The sequence below is a fragment of the Schistocerca gregaria genome, chromosome 11 (genome assembly GCF_023897955.1).
Source record: "Schistocerca gregaria isolate iqSchGreg1 chromosome 11, iqSchGreg1.2, whole genome shotgun sequence".
Classification (NCBI taxonomy): domain Eukaryota; kingdom Metazoa; phylum Arthropoda; class Insecta; order Orthoptera; family Acrididae; genus Schistocerca; species Schistocerca gregaria.
Genome location: NC_064930.1, coordinates 33010342 through 33019145, shown reverse-complemented (window position 1 = coordinate 33019145; position 8804 = coordinate 33010342). Strand labels below are relative to the sequence as shown.

The window sequence follows — 8804 nt, the reverse complement described above, 5'->3', positions numbered from 1 at the left end:
TATGTACGAGGATAACGAACGCTGGATATGCAAAATAATAGTTACTGTAATAAATATTTGAATTCAGGACTCTTTGTACCTTTGTGCATGTAGAGATGGACGTAGAATGCGTATTATTTGTCACATACAGGTGCCAGTTCCATGAATCGACAGAGGATGTAATGACGTTTCGCTTGATGTGTAACAAGTGGGGTTTTTGGAAACAAAGCTTTTCCTCAAATATAGATAGATCACAAAGCCAACGGTGTATTCACATTTTTTCCATGAATTCACTGTGCTATTAAAGCTGCGTTTCGAGGCACTTAGAGGGGCCACTTCCATGAATCCACAGAGGATGAAATGACGTTTCGCTTGATGTGTAACAAGCGGGGATTTTGGACACATAGCTATTCCACAGATATGGAACAATCGCAAAGTCAACGGTGTATTCACATTTTTTCTTCAAATTCACTGTACTATTAAAGCTGCGTTTTTAAACATGCATTTTGTATTTTTCATCTTGTAGATATGTACCAAGATATAGAACGTTCGATTTGCTGAATAATACCACCTGTAATCGATATTTGAATTCAGGACTCTTTGTACCTTTGCGCATGTTCAGACTGATATAGACTGCGGACTATTTGTCACATAGAGGTGAAAGTTCCATGAATCGACAGAGTATGTAATTACGTTACGCTTGATGTGAAAGAAGTCTGGTTTTTCGAAACAAAGCTTTTCTCAAACATGGAATAATCGCAAAATCCTCGCTGAATTCACATTCTTTTCCTCGAATTCACTGTACTATAAAAGTTGCGATTTCAAGCATGCATTTTGTAGTTTCCATCTTGTAGATATGTGCCAGGATAAAGAACATTCGATTTGCTGAATAATAGTACCTGTAATCGATGTTTTAATTCAGGCATCTTGGTTCCAGTTCCATGAATCGACCGAGGGTTCATGAAGTTTCACTTGATGTGTAACAAGTGGGGTTTTTAGAAACAAAGCTTCTCCTTAAATATGGAAAAATCGCAAAGAACCAGGTGTATATACATTTTTTCCTCGAATACACTGTATTCTGGAAACTGCGTTTCCTAGCGCGCATTTAGTAGTTTTCGTCATGTAGATATATACCAGGATAAAGAACGTTCGATTTGCTGAATAATAGCACCTGTAATCGATATTTAAAATCAGGACTCTTTGAACCATTGACCATGATCAGACGGAAGTAGACTGCGTACTATTTGTCACGTAGAGTTGACAGTAAATGAATAGATAGAGGATGTAATAACGTTTTTTCTTCATGTGTCACAAGTGGGTTAATTGGAAACAAAGCTTTTCCTAAATTATGGAAAAATCTCAGAGACCCAGGTTTTTTCACACTTTTTCCTCCAATTCACTGTACTCTTAAAACTGTGTTTCCAAGCATGCGTTTTGAGGTTTTCATCATGTAGATATATACCAGGATAGACGATGTTCGATTTCCTGAATAATAGTATCTGTAACAATATTTGAATTCGGGACTCTGTGTGCCTTTGCGCATGTTGAGACAGACGTAGACTGCGTACTATTTGTCACATAGAATTGCAAGTTCCATGAATCGGCAGAGGATGTAATGAAGTTTCGCTTGATGTGTAAAATGTGGGGTGCTTGGAAACAAAGCATTTCTCAAATGTGGAAAAATCGCAAAGCCAAGGGTGTAACCACATTTTTTCCACGAATTCACTGTGCTATTAAAGCTGCGTTTCTAAGCATGCATTTTGTCTTTTTTATCTTGTAGGTATGTATCAGAATAAAGAACGTTCGATTTGCTGAATAATGACACCTGTAATCGATATTGGAATTTAGGACTCTTTGTACCATTGCGCATGTTCAGTAGGATATAGACTGCGGACTATTTGTCACATAGTGGTGCCAGTTCCATGAAACGACAGGGCATGTAACGACAATTCGCTTGATGTGTAACAAGTTTGGTTTTCGTTAACAAAGCTTTTCCTCAAATATGGAAAAATCGCAAAGCCCCAGCTGTATTCACATTTTTCCCTCAAATTCACTGTACTATTGAAGCTGCGCTTCGAAGCATGCACTTTTTATTTTCCACCTTGTAGATATTCACCAGGATAAAGAACGTTCGGTTTGCTGAATAATAGTACCTGTAATCGATATTTGAATTCAGGACTCTTTGTAGCTTTGCGCATGTTCAGATGGAAGTAGAGAGCGTACTATTTGTCACCTAGAGGTGCAAGTTTCATGACTCGACAGAAGATGTAATGACGTTTCGCTTGATGTGTAACAACTATGGTTTTTGGAAACAAAGTTTTTTTTCCAAATATGGAGTAATCGCAAAGCCCCCGGGTGTATTCACATCTTTTCCTCGAATTCACTGTACACTTAAAACTGCGTTTACTAGCATGCATTTTGTAGTTTTCATCATGTAGATATGTACCAGGATAAAGAAGGTTTGATTTGCTGAATAATAGTTCCTGTGATCGATATTTGATTTCAGGACTCATTCGACCTTTGCGCATGTTCAGACGCCTGTTTTCGGGGCTACAAGTAGATGAAGGCATGTTATGTAGAGACGGTCAGTAGATCAGTTACTCTCTATATTTATTGTGTACCATGGATTAACTGTCACTAAATTATTAATTTATTGCTGTGACTATAATTTCCTTCCTCTTTTCTTTTTCATAGAAGTGGCAGACAAATCATTGATGTTTTAAAGCAAATGAAGCATTGCACTTCATCGGTACGTCACGTCGTAAAAATATCTCCAGACTAGCGTCGGCGCCATTCTGCGCTACAGCGGATGTCTGCGGACGGCAGCGAGGAACTGCCGTACAGACCGCGTGTGGCTGAAGTCCTGCTCACTGCACGCACACCGCTTGCCTCAGGCCGCGACACAGGGCAACAGGCGCAGCACCGTCTCAGCGCCGCCGTACCGGTTCTCATGCCATGCGTTTGCTGCTCCTTTCTGTCGGTATTGTTAATAAAATAGTACTGATCGGTTTCCCGGTTTTCTACAATAGCGCAATATTTCCTACCAGTGCCAGATTCTCAATTAAAAATTATTTCTTTTTTTAAAAAAAATTTGTATAAAACCGAAACAACTGTTTCACTGCTGCTAAGGGTAATTGATAATTCATTTATTTTGTTCGGCCATTAATAAAAAATAAAAAATTCCTGTGATTTCCGAGACCAAACATATACCAAAAAATACTGGCTATTCAGGTCTCAAATAACGACATCGGCTTTAACTGATCGGTTTTTCCCATCCCTAAAAGTAAGCCTCAAAACAGGATGGATAAAATCACGACGGCCTTGTCTCAGAAAAGGATTAAAAATCGGGCAATAAAGTACTCAGGCGGTGCTACATAGAATATACCTTCATGGAATAATAAAGGGCAGGAAATTGTTGTGGAAATGGAACAACATAAAATAAGCGTATGCGCACTGACCCAGATGAAAAGAAAAGGGAAAGGCTCAACCGTAAGTGGAAATCACCCACACTAGTCTACTCTGGTGCTGATAAACATCTAGCAGCACATGCAAGAGCGGAAATTCTAATGCAGAAGAAATTTAATAATAACTTTACTGCCGTCAGCCGTGTCAATAAAAGGATAACAAAGATGGCAATAAAGGAAAATAAATCTGTATGTGCAGATGATGTGGGAAGACGTAAACAAGAGACAATGAGCTATAATAATCTTCAAGCTGTAATTGACAGCCGGCCGGTGTGGCTGAGCGGTTCTAGGCGCTTCAGTTCGGAACCGCGCGACCGCTACGGTCGCAGGTTCGAATCTTTCCTCGGGCATGGATGTGTGTGATGTCTTCAGGTTAGTAAGGTTTAAGTAGTTCTAAGTTCTAGGGGACTGATGACCTCAGAAGTTGCCCCATAGTGCTCAGAGCCATTTGAACTTTTCTCTCCGAATGTATCAGGATGATCAAAATGGTGATTCGATTACCCAAGCCTCAAGTAAAGATTTAACACATCAGAAATAAATAAAAGTGGGAGGAGAGCTGATTGATTTTTGATCATCATAGTAACTGTGTATTAATATAGTAGTATGTAAATGATGTAGTAGTAAGCTTCGTGTGCCGTTTACGTCGCTTCCCTGCCAACATTTACGTATTACATTTTTGTTGCTATGTTTTATTGCAAGATATAAGAGGATTTTGGTACGGGAGGCTAGCGAGTTGGTAGGATCACCAGACAACGCGTCAGATGGTCAGTTTCAATATACAGCTCCAGCTGATGACGTTACTTGTACTGAACACTTGTTAATAACAATTCCAATATCACTCTGTTCATCAGAAAATGATAATTATAAATTTCAGGATGGAGCAAACTGTTAAGACGTCTCTCGACTGGTCGACGATCGGTTTCGAAAGCAGCAACACGCGGACTGGTGTGTCAAGTGCAAGTCCACACAAACATAGAGTAGACTGCTGCAGCTGTCTCGGAAAATATATAGTTCTGCGATTTCACGTTGATTCTAATATCGTCTGAAGCATTTTTGAGTCTTTGGCGGTGTTTGCAAACTAATGAGTAATGACCAGGAAACTAGTGTTAATTATTAACGGTAGACTGGCTCTAGAAATTGTCTTACTAATTTTGCGATTGGTGAAACAAAACATAATTAGTTGGCATCCTAATATTTTACTGTACTTATTATGCTTAGCATTTCGACCTACTCACTCGTCACATTATTATGCACTGTTTATGGTAGAAACGTTACAGATCGCGAGCTAAGGAGAAGAAACCTACAGGGGCAATGTCTATGAGACGCAAGGTAAGCAAGTCGACTACAAACCAGTTGCGAAAAGTGTGGGGTGGACGTAAATCACACGTAGCGTCACAGTGCATTTCCGGGTACGTATTGTGGCGGAAGACATTTCTAATACTCACTCCCCTGTCTGCTGTGCGTGGATGTGTGACCAGAGTGGCAGACTAAATTTTGAACAAGTGCTTCTGGAGCTCTCATGTGATAGTGTTACAGCTGGAAGCTCTTTAACACTGTTCGTGGACGATGCGATTGTGTATAAGGAAGTAGCGACGCGAGAAGACAGTGTCGATTTGCTGAAGGACCTGCAGAGGACTGATGAATGGTGCAGGCTGTGCCAGTTGACCTCGATCGTAAGTAAACGCAACATACTACGAGTACACGGCAAAAGAAATCTACTACTGTACAACTACACTATTGATGACAAATTGCTGGGAACAGTCTGTACCATAAAATATCTGGGACTAACTATCCAGAGCGACCTTATGTGGAACTACCATGTAATCCAATTAGTAGGAAAACTGGACACAAGACAGATTAATAGGGAGAATGTTAAGGAAATGTATTTCACCCACGCAAGACGTGGCTTACAAGGCGCTTGTGTGACCGATTCTTGAGTATCGTTCATCAGTTTGGGGGACATACCACGTAGGACTGACGAAAGAGAAGGAGAAGATTCCACAGAGAGGGGGTTCGTTTATTCCGCGCGAGAGCGTTACACAGACGCTCAACAAATGCCAATGGCAGCCGTTGCAAGAGAGGGGTTGTGCATCACTGTGAGGTTTCCTATTGGATTTTAGAGAGAGCACTTTCCATAAGAATCTGACGACATGACAAGGGGGGATCAGTTATTGGTACAGTAGCTACCGTCGGCCACACACTCTTACGTGGCTTGCGGAGTGTGATGTAACTCCGTCCGAACAGGCACTGGAAGGCCCAACGCCACCGACCGGCCGTCGTGTCGTCCTCAACTCACAGGCGTCACTGGATGCGGGCATGGAGGGGCGTGTGGTCAGCACACCGCTCTCCCGGCTCTATGTCAGTTTACGAGACCAGAGCCGCTACTTCTCAGTCGAGTAGCTCCTCAGTTAGCCTCTTAAGGGCTGGGTGCACCCCGCTTGCCAACAGCGCTTGGCAGATCGGATGGTCACCCATCGAAATGCTAGCCCAGCCCGACAGCGCTTAACTTCGGTGATCTGACGGGAACCGGTGATACCACTGCAGCAAGGCCGTTGGCGGAGTATGACGTAGATGCAGATTAATTTTATGTGCTCGTTCCAGTTCGTATCGCTCTGTAAGCATACTCCGAGATATTCTACGGTGGCAACTGCCTCCACTGATTGTTCTTTAACTTTGCAATCACTCACTAAAGGTTTTCCCTCTGTCTGTATGCGCAATACGTCATGTTTGTTTGTGTTGAAGATTATCTGCCACTTACCGTACGAAGCGTAGATCCTTTGCAGGCCTTCCTGCATTTCGCTACAATTTCCTAGCGTTTTGACGTCTCTGTCTATATCGTCACCTGCAAAAAGCCGCATTGAACTTCCGACTTCATATACCAGGGCACGTATACGTGTATTGTGAAAAGTGACGGTCCTGTAACATTTCCTTGGGTAACACCCGAAGTTTCTTTTACGTGTGAAGAACTCTCCCTGTTCAGACTGATATGTTGTGTTCTGTTTGACAGACACTCTTCAGTCCAGTCACACAGCTGGACTGATATCCCGTGCTCTCGTTATTTTGTTGATTAGGCGGCCGTTCGAAACTGTATCTAATGATTTTCGGAAGTCGAGGAAAGTTTTTCAGTAAAAGCAGATGCTTTTCTCCCATACTGGGCAATGACTTTGAAAGAAGAAGTAGATATACGAATCGTACCTGTATGCCTTTATTTAAATAATTGCCTTCAGAATGTTACTATGTGCTTTGACGTATTCGTGGCAAAGTTACTGCGAAACTGACATATGGATTGTGATTTGCATTTTTCATACACAATCCTGCTCTTATTTTATAATTTGTATTTCTTATCATGATAATAATAGATTTATTTTATTATTTGAATTGTAAGTATGCATGTTTATGTGCCGAATATCGATTATTCTGGCAATATTTGATTGGCGCCAACAAGCACACACAGTTTTTACGTCTTAAAATGGTGACAAGAAAGTTTGAGCGTCTTTCAATATTTTTGAATTTTACATTTTTAATATGTAAAGTTACATTTATAATCAGGATGTAAGGACTTAGGATCAGTTCTTAACAAACATAATTTGTATCCTTATCTTCTACACTCACTTATTTGTTGTCTGATGGAAACAAGCATGTGTATGCAACATCTGTAAACAAATGTGCACAGTCACTGGCTAGCACCATCCCACATCTCCAGTTGTCTCATCTACTAGACTGCTTCATGTGATGCATGGTGAATGTCCATTATGGTTCCTTTGTCGGCTCAGACACAATGGTCAGCAGCAATGCGGTGGACTGACTGTATGGAGCTACCACAGTCGTGATCTGCACAACTGGCTCATCCCCAACTGTCAGTTAGATAATAGAGCAGAAGTCTTCTCTTAAAGACAATTCACGGTTCATTTCTAGTTACACCAGTTGCAGTACTCTCAATACTGTCATAGCAACAACAATGTCACACGTTGCAACAGCTCCTGAGTTGGCTGTCCCCCTCCCCCCCTGCCGTTGTGTCACACAATGACATAACTCTGCTAAGTGGTGAGACCTCTGGATCCTCAGATGTTTTGGTTCGATTACCTGCATGTTTAATTATCAAATTATATTGTTACCCTCCTAATATGCATGGATCCTGAGATACATATCATCATTTCATTATGTAAGATATTATGTAGGCCAACGAAAAACTTTTTTTTACTTTGATAGCTGATCTTTATAGATTTTTAAGAATTGAATCCAAATCTAGGCTTAGTTTTTTTGTGTCACCCATAGTTTTCAAGCAACATGCTTTTTATTATATAGTATAAAAATCTGATGCTATATGGTAGACAGAGAAATTAACGAAATGCTTTGTTACAACATAAGCATGGTTTGTATTTACAGTAATCTACATAAAACAATGTTATGAGTTAATAGAGGTTGCACTTGTCAGCTGGTATTGGTTTGTATTTTCTTTCTCTTTTTCCTTTGAAGCTTCTTGTGTAGCCTTTTCTACAATGAGCGGCTTGCTGAACTTCTAGGTAAAGTGACCAACAGTAGTGCCCCATCATGTTGGTGTTCCAGCGGCCTCGGTAGCATTCTTCCATCATTGGTCAAAACCAAACTCATTCATCAGACTGGGAATGTCTGAACAGTACACTAAATCCCCTTCTCGTTGAAAAAAATTAGAAAATTGCTGCTCTCTCTTTCTACACATGCATATGCTGGTTCCAACTGCCACTAAGTTCTTTTATTTTAATCTAGAGCCAATTCAGATTTTTCTTTCAGTATGCCCAGATCCCTAACCAAATGGTTAAGCTGGGTGTGAGTAAATAATTTGGGCTATAGACTTTCTGTATTACAATGGAATTCATCATCGTCTGGTTCATCTAAATCAGATTGTACATCAGATAATACTTCTGTTGGAATAGAGTTTAAATCACCTGGTGGTACAGGAACTGGCAAAAGTACACCACGCCCTACTGGTTGGATGGCAGACAGAAGGTTAAGGTAGCTTATTACCTTAATTAATGTCGAATTATGACCTGTAACAACAACAGTGCTAAAGTAGCAATCATTGGAATGATTTCTTGGCTCTGTCCATACCATAGGAACAGCAAATCTAAAGGCTTTTTTTCCTTTTTGGACAATTTTCTCAGATCTTCAACACACACATAACGTACCTTCTGTGGCGCCCAAGATTCTACCGAGCGAGGTGGCGCAGTGGTTAGCACATTGGACTCGCATTCGGGAGGACGACGGTTCAATCCCGTCTCCGGCCATCCTTATTTACGTTTTCCGTAATTTCCCTAAATCGCTTCAGGCAAATGTCAGGATGGTTCCTTTGAAAGGGCACGGCCGATTTCCTTCCCAATCCTT

The 8804-nt window shown here is 40.9% G+C and overlaps 1 pseudogene; it reads right to left on the bottom strand.

Annotated features, from left to right (window-relative positions):
• Window positions 1-5882: 5882 nt before the first annotated feature.
• Window positions 5883-6000, bottom strand: LOC126295539 (5S ribosomal RNA; annotated as a pseudogene).
• Between the last annotated feature and the right edge of the window lie 2804 nt (window positions 6001-8804).